General features: G+C 52.0%; 1 protein-coding gene and 1 long non-coding RNA gene across 8 annotated transcripts in view; one reads left to right on the plus strand and one right to left on the minus strand.

Moving 5' to 3' along the window:
* Positions 1–18101, plus strand: part of ANKRD11 (ankyrin repeat domain 11) — a 160487-nt gene that overhangs the window by 58670 nt on the left and 83716 nt on the right. Inside the window, exon 1 of one of the 7 annotated variants that reach the window (XM_026084863.1) lies at positions 7360–7390. The exons of 4 other annotated variants lie outside the window; for them this stretch is intronic. The gene's annotated coding sequence lies outside the window, so the exon portion shown is untranslated. Of the gene's footprint in view, positions 1–7359; positions 7391–12181; positions 12233–16552; positions 16638–18101 lie in introns of those variants that run through there. 2 more of the 7 variants (XM_026084864.1, XM_026084862.1) reach the window with 2 other exon arrangements.
* On the minus strand, positions 10458–11922 carry LOC112975146. Its single transcript, XR_003256490.1, has 2 exons — positions 11613–11922; positions 10458–11473 (listed from the first exon to the last, which is right to left on the minus strand). It is a non-coding gene; the product is annotated as an uncharacterized LOC112975146 (long non-coding RNA).

Consider the following 18101-nt stretch of genomic DNA (forward strand, 5'->3'; position numbering starts at 1 on the left):
GATATGGATCTGCTTTGCAGTCACGTCGGCATGGAGGAGGCTTGCAGGAGCTCTTAACTGTATGGGGCTTCCTTTATCCAGGCTAGAGGGAAGGAAGGAGGAAAAAGCAAAGGCACAGCTTGTTGCTTGTTTTGCTTTCCCAGCACACGGAGTTTCCCGGGTGTCCTGGCAGAGGTGAGTCTCGAAGAGTCTGTAGGGACTGCTGGTTTAGATTTTTATCGGGGAATTTCTCAGACTGATGGGAGAAACACGGAACTGCTCAAGGGAGACCGTGACTGTGTGGGTAAGGCATGCGAGGATGGCAGAGCAGAGGTGGGCGCCCAGAGCGGGGTAGCAGCCCGGATGGTGGAATAACACGGAACAGAACTGCGGGCATTAGGAAGATGAGCTTGATCTTGTGGAGCTGAGGGAACAGCTCAAACGGTTTAGGTGGAGCTGGGATACCAGCGAGCCCCACAGTCAGCCTGGTTTGGAAGGGATAGACCCTCTGCAGGTCGGGGAAAAATGGCTCGGTCGGTGTCCTTCGCTTGCTGAGCAGCTACGAGGGGGCAGGCTGGAAAAACCCTCCTGGCCTGGGCGTTATCCTGGATGTTCGCTTGTGCAGGCGCGTTGCGCGCCCCGCTCCGAGGCGTGCGGCGTGCTCTGCGAGGCTGGCGCGTGGATGAGCGTGGAGTCAGCGCGTGTGGGCGGCTTGCTCGCCGCAGCCTTTCTGCTCGGTGCGGAGATGGTGCGGGGCGGCATGGGGAGCGAACGCTCCAGCAGGAGAGGATGTAGCAAATACAATATTGGGAAAGATGAAAAAATGAGTGGGTGGCAATGAGAAGGAAGAGGAGGAGACAATCCAGGCAATGAAGGAAAACAGGATCTTCTGTAAGAGATGGGAGTGCTGGAACGAAGCCAGGAAGGAAGCCTGAGAAAATGGAGCAAGAACTCGGAAGGCCAGCACTGCCGCTCGTTGCAGCAGGTATGCCTGGCATTCAGCGTCAGGAAACTCCGAGAAACGCCTGAAAGCCCAGTGAAAACTGGTGACGTGCATTGAATAATTTGAATGTTTTTATTTGACTTAAGCTTTTGCTGTCTTTAAAAATTGGCCTTTTCTGCGAGGGAGTTAAATATGTGCTGGTGGCTCGTCTGGGGAAGCGGGAGCGGATCCTGGGAGGCTCCGTGGGGCAGGTAGATGTCGTTCTGGCAGAGAGAAATGACAAAATAAGCTCTGGGAAACCTGTTCAGGCTTCTCGGTGCTAAGCGATTTAATGGCTCTTTCTGTGGATTCTGATGGGCTTCCCCCCACCACAAAAAGCAGAATGGGGGGGATCTCCGGGAGTTTGTGCGTGTCGGTCTCGGCGCCGTGGCCGAATTCCCCCCGGTCGCGGGAAGGGCCGCGCCGAGCTGCGGGAGCACGGGGAGAGTGGCCCCGGGAGCTGTCTAACCTGGTTAATGCTCGGGGCCGAGCGCGCTCGGAGCAGGGAAAAGGGCTCCTGCTCGGCCGGGCGCCGAATCCATTGGCTAGTAAAAATAGAACGGCTTATGGCGTCAGTGCCAGGCTTCGCATCTGGCTCCGCTGACGGGCTCGCGGCATGGCCCTGCCTCCCTCCTCCCTCCCTGCGCACGGGGGCTGCCGGAGGACACACGGCGCGTCCGGCTCTAATGCCGTCCTTTCCCTGCCGCCGCTCTCCCCTCCTTTCCCTGGCGCGGTCCTGCCCGCACTCACTCTGTCGTGGCGAAATGCCTTTGTACTGATGGCTTCCCGCAAATGACCGTTTAATGAAAGAATCGCTGCTGCTGCTGCTTCGTAGCCCTCTCTCAATAAAGTGGGGAAGAACCTCTGGATTGAGCAAAAGGCATTTCTGTTTAGGAGGCCTTACCCTGCAGCTAGAGTTGTTGTTCAGAGCTTTTTGTGTATTTAGGGAAGAGGCGAACACCTGAATCGGTGTGCAAACTTCATCTCGCTCCCTGTAGCGCAGATTCAACTGAGTAGGTGTTTAAAAACAATTTTTATGAGACAACTGTTTCCAGTGTCGTGATTTCTTTTTTTAATTTTGCTTTTTTCAGAGCAAAGCCACTGAAAACAGGGAGGTTTTTGACGAAGGCATGAATGCTTTCTTTGTAGGCAGAGAAAAGAAAGAAAATAAAGCAACCTTGCAAAATTGCTTTGAAAAGTTAGTGGCGTGCTCAGACCTCACCTACACGACTGGTAGTGGACACTGAATATTTTACATCATTTTCTAAAAAGCTAAATTACTGGGGCTCCAACGGGTGTTGCAGAACAGTTGAATGCGGAGGGCGGACTCGGCAGCAGGGCTGGCGGGTGGCAGCGCTGCGGAGAGCCTGCCTTGCCGGCGGCCGAGCGCCCTTCCCAGCCCCGCTGGGGCTGCTGCTCTGCCCCGGACGCACGCTGATCCCTTCTGCCAGGTGATCCAGGATTGAACCAGTGTCCCACTCGTGCCAAAAAGAATAATTTACACAGAAGATGCTGTGAATGTGTTTTGCGTTGATGTGCGGAGCTGTGATTCTTGCTAACTTAGGGATGCTGGTCGGATCTGGGCACCGCTGGAAGTCTGCGAAGGAGCTCTCTTCCTGCGGCCTTCTCTGGACACAGGAGCTTCCTGCAGCCCGGCAGATGTTTCTTCCTTTCTCAGACTGCAATTCCTGACGCTTCTCACGAGAAACCGTGAGCGTCTTGAATGGAGCTTCGGTATGGAGCGAGCCCGGAGCGGTTCCCGCCGGCGCTATTCTCGGACTTCCGGGAAGCAGCAGGTCCTTCCTGCACGGAGGGGCGAGCGGGCCGGCGCGCCGAGCCGCTGCTGCGGAGGGAGGGATGGAGGGAGGGAGGGATGGAGGAAGGGAGGGAGCACCGGCCCGGGGCTCGGCTGGCTCTTCAGGCAGACCTCGTGAGACCGAACCCTTTTTCTACATGGCTGCGGAGAGCTTGAGTTCATACTAATCTTTAGCTTTAAAAATGATTAACCAGCGTAGTAGATATATGAATTTTATGCAGCTCGAAGCGTCAATGGTATCGATGCCCAGCACACGACTGGGAAGGGCTTTCCGGCCCTTTCTGTGAGCACGCGGAGATTGTTTCCGAGGAGGCTGATACCAGCGCCCGTAAAAGGATTGGGGTTCTTAAAATTCTCTAAAGCTAAAAATTTAGCAGGGTTTTGCTTCTACCTTGAAACTGGTTTAAAAAAAGAAGAGGGTGATACAAATCTTCCTTGTTTCAAAATTAAGACTGAAGAGGTTTGCACATGCATGAGAATGATGGGAACGTAACAATCTCACGTACTCAAGTTTAGCTCAATTTATTTTGGATCAAAGCAAGCTTTAAAATGGTACTATCAATTAACCTTGAAAATCTGGCAACAAACCTCACTTGCTGTAATCTCGAAATGTTCTTCACTTCTGTTTAAAAGAGAAGATAGATTGAAGCATTTTTGTTGTAGTAACCGGAAAAATATTTTAATTCTCAACAGTTTTATTATAAAATTACTCAATATGAAGTGTGTAATTTTCTTTTTGAAGGAATTCAAAACAATTAAGCAACATACTTTATGTAATTACTGCTCCACTGGAAATTTCCAGGTTTTTAACATATATGCACAATGCATGCTTATGTGCCTTAATTCAGGAATGTTGGCTTATTGTTTCTGAAGTCTGCTTATTCAAATGCCATAATTATATCTTTACAATAAAAAACGTTTTCGAGTATTTACTCAGAGGATAAATGAGACTGTCTGGTAAATGTGTGACTCGGGAGCCTTCAAGATGCACATGGATGAGGAAGTAGTAAATAGTAGTAAGAAGTACGCAGCGCTAGGATCACGTGCCGGTTCTGAGTTTCGTCCTCGCGTGCTCCTCGCTGCAAGCGCGCCGGTAAGCAGCGCGCGGGGAGCCGGCGGGAGGAAGTCGAGGTTCGTGCTGCCATCTTGCTTCTGGGCGCCGGTGAGATCACGCGTTCGGCTCCTCGCTGGTGGAGGTAGCGTTTGCTAAGGGAGCGTTCGCGTGTTTTTCTACATCTCGATGCAGTCTGTTCGTACACACTAAAACATGTGGTGTTTGGGAAGTAAAAAAAAAAAACTACCCTTCACCTTTTCCTTAAGAATTTAGATCAAACACTGCAGCTACATGACCAAAATCCAAGCTGGTCATTTGTGCGATGTCAATTTATTCCTGGGTCTTCAGTTTTAAACTTCTGGGGATAAAAGCAGTAGTATTAAAACCACCTGCCTAAAGTATCTGGGATCAAAACTAGCTGTTGCTGGTAGCATATATGCATGTTGATGGAATTCTTTTAAGGATTTTAAGACTCTCTTTTCTTAACAAAGTAGATTTGGAAAATATCTGATCTATTTCATGTTAGACTGGCAGATTTTTGAGGTACTTAAATAACATAATTTTTACTTCAGTTTCTCTCTGCCCTTTTATTAATGGAGCCTCCGCAGCTGAACCTGGGCCCGCAGGGTCCCTTCTGCCCAGCCGCCTTCTACTCGCGCGCGTTTTCTGGTGCCCCTGTTCTTTAAAGGCTGCCGTGCACTGGCTGCAGTGTGGGCAGCTAAGAAGGTGGTCTTTATTCCATAAAAATAAAAACTCTTTGCAGACCCTAAAATTGTAGTTTGTTATCAGCTGAGTGTTGCCTTAAGTTATTTAAGGTCTAATGATGGAAATGAAATAAACTCGCATGGCTGAGAGCTGTGATAGACAGAGAGTTAATCTTTTTTCCCTCTAAGGAAGCTCTGTGCATCATGTAAAGCATTATCTTTGATTTCAGTCATTGATTAACAGCTCCCAAACCTACTCTATAGCCTGCAAATCTTGAATTTTGAATAACGGAGATTGCAGCTTGTAGTCAGAGTGGCATAATTTAGCCTCAACTATTTTATGCTTTCTTTGTTTGGTCAGTCAGCTTGAAAATGTACCTGTCTGTGATGAAAAAAATAACTGTACACTTTGCATGAGCTGAGGTTTAAATTGTTTTAATTCGCTGTTAAGCATCCAGAAATCGGCTCTCGTAGCAGTGCTCTCCCTTTGCCCGGGCGAAGGGCTCGGCAGTAGCGCCGGGTCCAGCCGCCTCGGCCGAGCGTTCCCGAACACCCCGTGCCTGCGGCCTGAGACACTGCCGTGCTCCCAAGAGCCCGTGTCTTTTATTTCCACCTTACATGTGAAGGTTATGGTGTTGTCCCGATGGAGACCTGGCTGGCCTTTCCCCTGCCCGTGCTGCTGCGTTATTCCGGGAGGCGCCGGCCGGGGTCCGGCCACCGGTGCAGCCTGCCCGGGGGGCACCTTACCGGCTGCTTTGGTTTTTCCTGGACAGGGCTGCGGTGGGGCTTGGCCTGGGGCTGCCTCGGCTGCCGCCGGGGAAAGGGGTTCACGGGCACGAGCAGGAGCCCACGGCTGGGAGCGCTCAGCACCCCGACCGCGGAGCTGGGCTCGGCTGCGCTGGAGGTTTATCGTCTCCCCGCTGGTGCAATGCCGGGTGGTAATGAAATGCTGCGCTGAGCATACCAAAGAAGTAAAATCTTATCTCCGCAGCTCATGGTACTCTGTATTTTATCTCCCTTCTTGCCTCTTAATTTATAGATACTGTTGCCCAAACTGGGGATCATCTCGGGGAGATGCTGCTGCTGGAGCGTGGTTTCGTAGTGATCTGGCTGCAAGGCGCGCGCGTGAGCCGAGGCGGCTCCGAGGGCGGCGGGAAAGGCTCCGCTGGGAGGCGGCAATGGGGGACGAGTTGTGTCGTCGTACAGGGTCGCTTGGTTTGAGTTGCCCAGCTCGAAGAGTCGCAGTATTTAAATCTTTCACTATGTGCCTTAACTAAAATCACGCCTTGGAGTTAAAGGAACTCAGATGGGAGAGTCGGTGTTTGGTATGCTTCCCTGTTCAATATTAAAGGAAAACACGCTTGTAGAGAAAATAGGAAGTAATGTGTTCACATATAGCGAGTGCCGTTGAGGAACGTGTTGAAGCGGTAACCCGTACGTATAGCAGCTCTACAGTGGGCTTCCAAAATAATTCCTCCAGAAGCTGTGGGCTGGTGGGCGGTGTGGTTGTCTGGGATTTTTTGTTTTTAAGTGATCATACATACTTCTGTGTTCCTGATCACGTTTTTATGCATTTAATGTACCATCAGCTTTTTTAATTGCTTCCAACTAAAAATAAACAGCAAATGCTTTGCTGGAGGTGAAATAGTATTTTGTTCCAGTCGGAGATTGGGGAATCTATTGGTAAATAACACAGTTCAGCTTCAAAGCCTTTTCAGCTGAGATGCATTGTTCCTCCTCGGAGCGGCTCTGCCTTGTACCCTAATAAAAGTGGAAATGGGGAGTGGGGGATGGGGGAGGCAGCAGCAAACACAAGCTGAGAAGCGGAGATCAAAAGCACAAACAGAAGCAGAAGGCAGTGAAAGAGAGGCACAAAGAGTCACAGCTGAGCATGTGAAGCCTGGGAATGAGAGAAGAGAGAAAACAGCTATTAGAAAAGGCGCAGGAACAATAGGAATAAGCGCAGCGCGGTTTTAGCTTTCATTTTGCTGTAACAAAGCCGGCATTCCGGCAGCACAACTCCGCAGAAGTGCGTCCGTAATTTATCTTGAAAGTTGTTGGCTTGCCGTTTGCTGGGGCGCCGTGCGAGCTCAACGCAGCGCTCGCCCCTTTGCAGCGCGCGCGGCTCCCCGAGCGCCTGGAGCGGTTTTCGGAGCTCCTGCGACGGCCGTTTGCCCCCCGCGCTCGTCCTGCGGCGAATGGTCACTCGCGGAGGGGCTGTGCCAAGGGGAGCCGCCGCGGCTCTGCCCTCCGGTTGCCTCTTCCCAGCCCTGACCGTGCTCCCGGAGCAGGGCAGCAACTTCTCCGGCTGATTAAACCAGTTCTCCAAACCTGGCAGCCTGTCTGCAAACCGAGCTTTGTTGGGAAAGCCTCGAGGTTTTGAGCGCGGGTATTTATTGTAGCACGTAATTTAGACTGGATTAAGAGCTAGGAATATTATCTTTGTAGAGCAGCAGCGTGCGGCGCTGGGGCCGCGCTCGCAGGCTTTGGCAGAGGGGCCGGCTGCTCCTGGTGCCCCGCGCGGGCCCGTCTCGCCTTCCCGGCCTTCGCGGGAGGAGGACGGGGCGCTGCCCTCCGCCCTGCCCTGCTCGGAGCCACGTGTTCGTGCGGGGCGTCGCGGGGGGCCGCCGGGGTCCTGCCGCGCCGCCGGGCCGCGCAGGAAGGGGCTCCGGGCAGGGGGCCCCGAGGAAGGAAGGGATGTTTATCTAGCCGAGGGGGGAGGTGGCTCCGCAGCCTCCGCCAGCTATCTGCAGTAACTGCCGCCGGATTGGGCTTGTGAAAGGTTTTAATTTACCGTCTGCACGTTGGATAAGAGCTGTGTCTGCTGGGGAAGTTGCTGCGAGGCGGCTCGTAGGGTGAGCAAAGCCTTAGCTTCGACTGTAGGAGTTGCGAGACCTTGGGTTGATTGCGAAAATAATAGCTGGGCAGGTCAATGCAGTTGTATCCTGCTCCTCCCTTGCAGCCGGTGTTTGCTTTCCTTTGTTTGGGTCTTGTCTTGCTCCAACTTGCCTCTGTCGGGCTTGCTGGGTTTGGCTTTAAAGAGCAAACGCTCCTGTGCGAGGCTGCTCTCTACCTGCGTGTTTAATTAAAAGGAGAAGAGACGTATTCCAAAAATACTTGGCTTTCTTGCCTGACATGTAGCGTGTTGCGAGGCTTGCTGAGTTAGTGCTTGAGAGAGGAAGCGAAGGGAGCGTTCAGCTGACATAGCATCTGAATATCCATTTGGGGCCCAGGGAGCTAGAGTTTAGAAGGGGGAGGGAGAGCGAAATGGATGCTGAAATCCTGAATCTGCTTCTTAAATTTCCGGCCCTCCCTGGAGAGGGAGCGAGCGCAGTTCAGCGCTGCGTGTTTGCCTTGGCTCTGGGTTACCTGCTGCCTCCTCCTTCGCTGTGTATTTGTGGCAGAGATAAAGGATGGAAGATTTTTCATGGTGCAAGAAAGTACTTTTTCCTTCAGCAACATTTGCTTGTTTGTGGTTGAATAGCATTAAGAAAAAATCCAGCATTATTGAAGAACGAGTGGGCGAATAGCTGCATCAACTACCATGGTAACTTTTAAAGGGCTTCACCCATATCTGTCAGCGCTAGATTTTTAGTGCTGTAGTGACTTTTAACGTAGGATAGCTTCCAGGCCGTTTAATTATTTTGTCTCCTCGTTTAAAACGCAACAAAACAAACCCTTCTTTGAGCTACCTTTTTGTTCGCGTTCTCCTGTTTTACCTGCCTGCGTGTGTCCGGCGGGGCCACATGTCGGGTACCTTCCCAGGAGCGTACGTCCCGCCGAGGCTGGCGGAGGAGCAGCGTGCTTGAGCCAGCCTGCCGGGAAGAGGCCCTTTCCGCGCGGCCCACGTGGAAGCTGCCCGCGGGGTCTCGACTCAAGCGGGACCTCGCCGCAGAGAACGTCTGCAGGCGCCGCCTTACCCGCCCGGGCCGCCGCCGCCGCGCTGCCGGCAGCTTTTCCCAGGGCAGCCCCGTGCTTTCGGCAGCGTAGGCTGCAGGATGCCTCCGCTGGCTCGCTGCTGCCTTTCTCGATGGCAGCGCTCGCCTCCCACGGAGCTGGGGCAGCAGCCGGCACAGTTCGGAGACGGGGTGCGCCGTGGCCCAGGAGGAATCTGGCAGTTATCAGACCTCCTGCGCTGTCCTGTCCTTCGTCCCCGGTGCCGCGCGGGAGCCCCATGCAAAGGCGGCTCCGAGGGACCGGCCCCGCTGCCCGCGACGGCCCTGCGGCTACCGCATCGCTTACCAGGCTGCCCCGGTACGGGAAGGTCAGCATGCAGGCCGTGTGCTGCTTAGCTTTCATTATTTCTGCTGCTTTCTATCATGTCAGCAGGAAAAAAAATCCAGGAATATGGGCATTTGGTTGTTTTTAAAATGGTAGTTTATTGGCACTGTCCTGGAACTGCAAGAGACGGGCGACTGGTTTTGAATACGGCTGCGGAAACCCTCCTGTAGCTCAGCGCATCCTTGCGGTTTTGCAGATCGCCGGTATTTTGGTGCCGCTGACTTGGGTGGCTTTGCGGGAGCCGAGCGCGGTTCGGTTCTGAATAATTTATCTCCCAAAGAGAGAGAGGGAGAGAGGGCGGAAGAGCTGGGGAGCCTTAGCCGGGGGCAGCGCCGCGGCCCCAGGGCCCGGCACCGCGCGGGACGCTGGCGGAGCTGCCGCCGGGGGCTGCCGCGTGCGGCGAGCTCGGCCCCGGGGGCAACGAACTGTGCATCTCGCCACCGTCCTCCCGCCGCTTTGTTTCCCCCCGGCATTTTCTGAAAAGCAAAAGCCGCCCCCGGCGCTGGGGTTCGGCTTTCTCCGGGAGCCTTCCCGCCCCCCTGACCCGCTCCCTGCTGAAGGTTATGGGAGCGCCTTGCTGCTCTTCGGGCTTTTTTAACACCCCCGCCCCCCCTTGGCTTGCAAACCAGCAGCGCTGACCAGCCGGTGAGGAGGCCAAGCTGCGTGTTGCAAGGACGGACGGACGGACGGCGTAACCGCCGCGCGGTCGGCTGGGCTAGGCAGGGCGCGCGTTTCCTGATGGTTGCAAGCTTAAGCAAAGCGTTTCAAAATGGAGGCAGCTCTTGCTCCCTCCCCATCTTATTGCATGGGCATGCGCTGCCCTACTTCTCTTCGGGATCAGGCGGCTCTTTCTGAAGCTATACAAAGACATCTGAATGCATTAGTTTACATGGAATTAATCTCCAGATTCCAAACATGCTTTCAAGCTGGTTTGGCCTTATTTTACTGCAAAAGGAGGCCAACTTAATGTTGTAGGCAGAAACTGTTGTAAGCGAGAGCTGAGCTGGAATGGTGAGAGACTAGCACAGGCACCGTATTCAATCTTTTAAAAGGAATTTTTGGCTCATAGACAAAACAAATTGAAAAATCTCATTCTTTGTGTACCACATCAGCAGTGGCAGAGAAGCAGCCCAAGATTACAAGGCAAACCTTCCAGTAACTGCAGAGCGTTTCATAAAGCGTTTGAGGGATGTCACAGGAAAATAATAAAAAATTAAAATCCACCCCCCAAAAAACGTATAGAAAAGCTGGGGTGAGGGGAGCATTTGAAAAATGACATCGTCTAAGGTCAAGAGAAATTTGGTACGCTGAGTTAAGATGAGTCACTCCCTGCAACAGGTTGGTCCGAAATCCCCTGTCCTCCTGTGTGTTCCCGCCGGAGTAGTGCCTTCCAGAAAGGAAACGAGGAGCTAAAATGTTCCCATTATTTTTTGGATAGCCTGTCATCCTTCAGAAAGGAACAGTTGTGTGTGGGGGCGGGGGAGTGTCTTATTCAAAAGTGGGTGAAATGGAAAAGAGCCAGAATTCTGCAATTTTATAAGGAACGGCAAACACTGATTTCTTTGAGAAAAGGTCGGTGCATTTGCTTGCAAGAACAGCCCTGGTAGGAGTGTGCGAGGAAATGGAAACTGTGCTCCACTGTGCAGTTTTTTCGTAATTTAACCAGGCAAAGATACACAAAGATGCTTATTTTGGGAGAAGGTGGAATGTTTCCCTAATAATTTCAGCAAATTTTGGTTCACACAGAGCATCTGTAAAGGTAGCACACCCACAGTTTATGTAATATGTTCTATTTGTTGAAAAAATCGTGTTCTCTCGAATTTGCAAGTGGTTTGACCCAGAAGAATCTATACTGTGTTTGTTTTTCCTCCCCGTTTAGTATCCCTCCGATCTGCCAGGTCCGCACGACTTGTCTCGCTCCAGAACGTACGGCATTTCTGTGCGAGCGCTACCTGTTCCGGATGCAGATGGTGTAGGAAAGCGGTGCTGGACTGCGGGGGGAGAGCACGGGTCTCGGCTAAGAAAAATAATGTGAAAAGGAGCTAAGATTGCTCTGAAAAGGAGAGGGTTGAAACGAATGCTGGAATATCCCTGCGGGGTCTTTCCAGTGCACCTGGTAGCCTGCTGCATAGCTAATAATTCATATTAGGAAGCCTTCATTTTGGCTTGACGGTTTTTTCCCCGTGTTGACACCGAGCATGTAGAAGCATGTGGTGTTTGAAATAGAATATGCAAAGCAGGGTGTTCGTCAGCGGCTGCACACGGGCGCTGCTCCGGCGAGGCCGCTGCGGCGGGCGGCTCTCGGGAGCTGCCGGGCCGCGCTCACGGAGGCGGGAGGGCAGGCGGCCGCCTGGAGCGGTGGCCTCGGCCCGGCTGCATCGTCCTTAGGCTCGCAGCAGCCGCCGGCGCCCGTGCGTATTTGCTCCTTGGAAATGGAGGGAGACGCCGGCCTCTTGCAGCTGGCGCTGGYGTCGCATCGCTGGAGTAAGGAGGGGGCACGTTCGTACCGGCGCTCGTTGACAGCGTGGTGCGGTTGCAGCTCTTAAAGGCCGGGAAAGGAGAACCGAGGATCTGGGCACRTCAAGTTACGGCGAGGTAAACTGAGGTTTGAGCTGGTGAGCGTTTGGCTAGTTGCCTGTGGGCAAGTTCTTGTCCTGCTGTAGGCAGAAGTTTAAAAAACAMGGTAGAAACCAGACTTATCTTCAACAGATAAGCGATAGCAAGAAAACATGAAGGTGTGCTTTACAGAAAAAGTGAACTCCTGTATGCAGTAAACAAGTCTTTTTGTACAAGTACCTGCTTTCAGACAAATGGCAAAGACGCCGAGAAGCCCGGTAGCACGGACGAGTTTGGCTCTAGAGCAGAGTTCTTAGCTGGTTGTCTTGGCACGAGGAAAGGAGAGGCTGCAACAAACTGCTCTGGCAGTGTAAAACGAGGAAAAAATACATTCAGATCAACAACGGGTCTGGACTAGAGCGCATCCTGTTTGCTACGTATATGCGAAGAAAAAGCAACCAAAATAGCAAATTTCATCATGGCTCAGAGAGCGGCCGCGAGCTGAGCGCAGCGCGTTGCTGAGAGCGGCTGCAGCGGTGGAACAGGAAGTCTCGCTCCCCTCCCCCTGCCTTTGTGGACAAGCAGCCTGCAAAGAGCTGATCAAAAGGATGTAAAACTTGTAAACAAGATGTATGCAAAATATATTTGGGAAGGAGTGCGAGTGCTTGACACGCTGGGGTGCACTAAACACATGACGTCATGTGAATATAGGTTGCCATCTGAGGCTACCGAGCATGTGACCCAAAGTCATCTTAACATTGAGCAGCGAAGCMGAAGGTGACTTTATCTGTACGATTGCATCCGGTGAGCTACTTGAAAAACGCACGGGGAAGGCTTACCCTGTGCCTGCTAATGAAAGGGTGAGCAGCTGTCCTGAAATCTTAATAGTAGTCCAAGAGAGGCATTGCGTCCRCAGCTTCGGGACCCACTGTGTTTGCTGCAGTCCCTAGGATACAGTCTCTCTGGCCGAGCGTTTTTAATAGCACTTCTCATATTTAAAGGTGGGAAAGAATGCGTTTGGCATTTGAAACATGGACGGTATTTTTGAGGCTGCTTCAGAGTCTGGAGTGAAACAGCAAGCGTATCCCTAGATTGATGYTGGCTTGGTAAGAAGGGTTGATAAGACTAGCTTATGTTTGTGTATATAGAAACAGGTCACTTAGGCAGCGATTACAAAGTTGTGTTGTTACACCCTTCTGCCTCCCTCACCTTCCTCCGCCTCTGTGAAAGAGGCACTTTCTTACCTCACAGGGAGTCTTAAGGCTTAATCCATTGTTTGTAAAGCTCTTTAAGATCCYTGTTTGGAAGCACTAGAGTCTGGAGGATTAAAAACAATTTATTTTTGTGTGTCTTGTATAATGTGCATCTCAAAGACCTTCCAAAGAAGGAAGAACTGTGAGCCAGACAGAGATGGCAGGTTTATAAGGTAAACACAAGGGAGGAAGCGGCTTGGAAGAACAAAGAAGGTAAAAGCAAGAAGCCTGTTCCCCTGTTGGGGAGACTTCGGCGGATATATGGAGGATAAGTTTCCAGCTCTGGAGGAAGGGGTTGGATGTAGTAGTGCCTTCTTCCTCTTAATCCTATTTAAACACCCATCTGGTCTGTGCTGCTGCCTCGTTGTGAGAGTAGCATGCAGATTTTCTCTCTGCTCTGTTTATGCCCTTTGATCGTATGTATTGGGAAGCAGGAATCTCGTTTGTTCTTGCCCAATCTATTATGTCAGCTCTAAACTGCCAAATGTGTTTACAGAATTAATGACAGTGTTTTGGATAAGGATGATTTTTTTTGAACTAGGTCTAGAACRGTCAATGAAGCTGATTAAGTTGAGAGTAATACCCTCTTGCTTGCTTGCCTTGAGCAGGCTGCCTGTGCAACGCTGGCTCGGGCAGCCGAGCCAGGCCTGCGCAGAGCCAGGCTCAAAATTTTCTCTAGATGTGACCCAGAAGCGAATGCGGAAAGAAATCCCTCGTGCCCAGTCCAGACTGATGATTTCCCCAAGAACTGGTGCCTTCCAGGAAGGACATGTCTAGCCCACTAGCTGTTTGCTTGACCGTTTGCAATTAGGGTCTGCAAAAGCATCCACGTGCTGCAGCCTGTCACCTCCCCGTTCCCCCTTGTGACACTGCCCATCGGCGTGTGTGGCCCTTGCCCCGTTCCCCCTCGCCGTGCTGTTTGCGCCCGCGCGCGGCCCTTGCCCTCGGTTCTCTCTGCACCTCGGTGCCCTGCTCCCGGCCCCTACCGGGGATGCTGGTGGCAGGGGCTTCCCGCGGGAAGTCCTGCTGGGAGAGCGGACTGGGCCGCTGCTAGCGGGGAGAGCGKTGCCCCGCGAGGTCCTCCTTGCGCCTAACGCAAAATCGTTGCTGGAAGGAGGGCCTCGGCGGGGCTTCCCTCCCGGCAGGCCCGTCGGTGGACCTCCCTAATACAGCTATTTTGGTGCTCTTGCTGTCTCTTCAGGCGTGGGCAGCGTGAAGGGGCTCGCTGCCTTCCCATCCGCACCCTGCAATGCTAATGCCATGGTCCTGCTGCAGCATTGAGAGCACTGGTCTCCCAGGGCTTCCAGGTGCTCCAGTTTCTCTCCAGCTCCAGCCCCTTACGTGCTGGTGTAAAGCATGGGGAGCAGCAGTGACCTGTCATATGTGGCTTCTTGGCTCCTGTGGGGAAGCAGAAACTGGTGATTAAATTCTTTCCCCAGGTGCAGGCCTGAGCATGTTGTGTAGGTGTGTTGCCATCATGTGACGCTCTTTGCATTTTAAGCGCAATGTTTTCCCATGTGAACTTGTTTGGGGTCACAGAACTGAGTGTTGCTGTTGTTCTGATCAGGTTCATATTCGGTAAAAGCTTTGCCAGTTCTGTTTTCTCTTTTGGATTGTTTGGGTTTTAGCCATAAGAATGTCCTAAATATTGGCGTTGCAATGAGCAAGGCGTTCAGGCAGCGGTTTCCAAATGATGTCAAAGCACCCTCAAGACCCTCWGTGTTTTTGTTAGTTGAGCCCCAGAATTTCACGTAAATCCAGCTGCCTCGCTGAAGAGCTCAGCTGAAAGTGCCGCCAGCCGTTGTCGCGTGTGACGTGCGTTCCCGGGCAGGCAGGGCTGGCGTGTGGGTTGGGCTGGCCGAGGCTCTGGGGTATGTTGGTGAGAAGCCGTAGGTGTGTCGCAGGGAAATTCCTGAGGTGTTGGGTGTGCTCGAGCCAAGGAGAGCCAGCAACCAGTGCCGAGGTCTGAGTAAAGCCAATGAGTTAGTGTTTACTTGGAAACGATGTCGGTGACGTCAGGGTATGATAGATGGGATGCAGTGGCTCGCCGAGGCCACTTTTGTTACTGGCGTGGCATCATAAGATCTGATTTATCCTCAAAATAGTTCTGTTTCTTATTCGCCAGTCCCCCTGTGGTTACCATGCCTCTAGGGGTCCCTGCGTTGGGAGCTCTGAAGGTCTGGATGGTAGGTGGACCAGGTGTAGACCAGCTTTGCAATAGCAGGGCTAAAGAGATTAGCGCAGCATTCACTTAAAGGAGAAAAGAAAAAGCTGGCTGGCTGAAGAGGATGCAGAAGACTGATGCCGTGAGTTAGGGGTTTGAAACACCCAGCAGTGAAGTCCAGGGAGCTGAAGCTCTTCAGCCTAGCGAGGCGCGTGTCGGAGGCCCTTCCGGTCCGCATTGGGGATGTGCGTGGGGAAGCAGTGTCGCGAGTGCCCAGGCCGTGGAGTCTCTCATTCGAAACATCTGCTGCCATCAAGCTTTGGGCTGACCTTGTGTGACACTTCCCCRCTTGCTTTGTTCCCTGGGCATTGCGAAAAAAAAAAGAGCCCCCGGTCACTGCAAGTTGAAGCTAGAGAAATTCAGCTGTTAGAGAAAGCACCAGATTTATTTGGAAGGTTGCTGGTATGAGAACGGCTTAGCTTGTGGCTGTTGTAGACCTTGCATGCCTTAAAAATTAGGGAAATAGGGTTTCTTTTAAACAATGTCTTGGTTTTAAAATATCTGCTGTAATTCATCTGTATCTGTGGAATATGAAAGAAGAATTAATCAGGGAAGTTCCATTGCCTGTCAGGCTGTTTGCTAAGATGATTGCAGCAAATCCTTTTGGCCTTAAAATCAGTTAACTTTATTCATTGATTTAAATTATTTTCCTATTTTTGTTGTTCTTACTTCACAGGCTGGCTCCCTTATGTCCATGAATCTCTTGTCTGCTCTGCTGTCTAATTACTTCTTAAAAAAACAGTTGCTTCATGAGGACACTCCAACTAATCTGTTATAGATGCAGCTATTCCAAAAATCTGCAATTCCATGATACCTTTGCTTTATTGCCTCCCTCCCCCTCCATGATCTCGTAAGCTTATCAGTGCTGGTTTCCTTGCTGCTTTCTGGTTTCGTGCAACTGCAGTTGCAAATTATTTGCTGGGGACTTTACATGCCGTTTGAGCCCTAGAAGTACCGTTTCCTTCAGAATATATTCTTCCTTTTGCTCTGCTTGATCTTGTGACTATTAAGTAGTTTTAGACAAAGATTATTTTTAGTCTCCTGCACCCTCTTAAATTAAGTACACTAGCTCTAAACAAGCACCAAAATTTTCTCTAGCACAGCAGAGAAATTATTTAAAACTGTACGTGAACTTTCTGTTTGCAGTGACCTAGTTCACTGTATACAAAAGCTAACACGCGTACGCGCCCCGCTTCCCCTTCCAAACCCTCTCCGACTGACTAGTTACAGAGCAAGCTGCATTTTGTACACGTTACAAAAAACAGTGCACATAAGAGCAGAGGGGAATTAGAATATGTTTCCTCAAATACCCGGAAGAGTGGGAGTTGTGCGTTTCAAGAGAATTTTTAATTCCTCGGGGTTAATCCGTGGCAAGTGAAAAGCTGCACTGTAACTCTGCCTTGGCAGTAGAATTTTTATGAAATTCCGCTGCTGACACCAGTAGTTGCTGGTAGATCTCTGAAGTTCTTACTTGTGTCGGATTGAACCTCCGCCGATGCAAAGCTTTGATGCAAAGCTGCTCTGCACATATTATAGTGGGAAGATTCTCTGGGGTTGCTATAGTGAAAGGCTGGAGATGACTTCAGGAGTTTAAATTAGGCCTGCGTGCTGATAAACAAGGTCTCTGCCTGTCGTGCACGTTGCTGCAGCATTTGAAGATGTTTGTGTCGAGCGGGTGGGAGGTGTCAGCTCGGAGAAGTGAAAGTGCTTACATAAGCCCGGCAGACTAAATGCACCAGAGGTATTTTATGGAGAATAGTGGACAGGTGCCAGGGGCTTGCAGTCAAGGTAGGAGTGCTGCACTATATTTGAGTAAAAACGAGAAAGAAACGCTGGAGATGCTGGTTGCCTTTAGAGCTGTATTGCTGGGTTTTGTGAGTGAATAATGATCCGTTATTCCCGCTGCCTGTGCCTCTTCCCCTGCTGGGGTTATACGGGGGTTGTGTTGCACTGTTTTAACCTCCTTCAGTCCAAAACAACATACTAGAAATATCCCTCACTGTAACATCCCAGACATGCTTCTATTGCCCTCTCCTTCGTGACTTCGTTAGGTCTTGATCTTTGCAACCTCTTCAACATGTGTAAATACTGAAACGAGACTGTTTCTAAAGAGCCCTTTATTAAAAATGTACCGACCTATCCTAATCAGAAGAAATGCTCCAGTAGCCACTTTCCTCCTTTCCTGTGTTTGGAAAAGCAGGCAATGGCAGAAGAGTGCATCGCCCTCTCGGGAGGGCGGCTCGGTCCGCAGACCGGGCAGGCTTCCGCGGGGAGAGGGATGCGTCGGGCGCTCCCGGAGCGGCGCGTTGCAGCGGTCCGCGGTAGGGAGGAGGGCTTGCTCCCGCGAAGGGGGCCTGGGCACGGAGACCCGGCCTGTCGATCACAGCTGGAAGCACGGCCCGAAGCCTCGTTCACGGCAGACTTGGGGCAGCTCTTGGCCCGGCGGCAGCGGCTCGGACGGCGCGCTGTAAGAGCCCAGCCTGGGCAGGGCTGAGTTGCAAGCGGTTTTAAGCCTTCTTTTGCTCCATGGTTTCAATTGGAGCTTTAATGTTACTTGAATCTAGTGTTTGCTACTTAAAGCAAGGGCAGGGAAGTAAGCAGTTTCCCAAAGCAGAGCCATGGGGAGCAGCCCAGGCGGTGCCATGCCACGCCGCGGCTCCGGGCCCTTCCCCGGGCTGCCGGCCCTCCCGTCCCCGCCGGGGTTTCCGTGCTGGGAGCCCCGGAGCCCCTTTCCGTGGACGTTGTCCCGGGCCCAGAGGCTCCACGTCCTTCGGGCTGGGAGCGTGGGTTTCCTTAGGGGCTGTTTAACACCCCGCCCCGTTTGTGTGCTGTTTTTTGCTTCGGAGGCTATCGCCCGATGAGTAGGGTGGTCTTTGGCGTTGTAAGTGTCGCTGCAGCTGATAAACCTTTCTCGTAGGGTGCTGGCAGCCTCTTAGGTGTGCACGGATGATCAGAGCTGGTTTTTCCCCCTTGTAAAATATATTCCAGCTCCAGTTTGTAATGTGGCAAGAGGGGGAGAGAGAGAAGGGAACAACAGCATTAGCGGATGTAGAAGTAGCTGGAATGAGAAGCTTTTGTGCCATTAATAACAGCTCTGGCGGGCAGCCAAGGCTCCGAGTGTGGGATTAGCCTGAACAATCAAGACTGCAGGATCAAAACAAGGAGGCAGGAACAGCGAGGTCACGCTGCTGCCATCTGCGCTGCCGCAGTGGTGGGAGGGAGCGGAAGAGGGGGCCGCGCCGGAGCAGCGCA

Source organism: Apteryx rowi, unplaced genomic scaffold (assembly GCF_003343035.1).
Source record: "Apteryx rowi isolate R43461 unplaced genomic scaffold, aptRow1 scaffold_651, whole genome shotgun sequence".
NCBI lineage: Eukaryota > Metazoa > Chordata > Aves > Apterygiformes > Apterygidae > Apteryx > Apteryx rowi.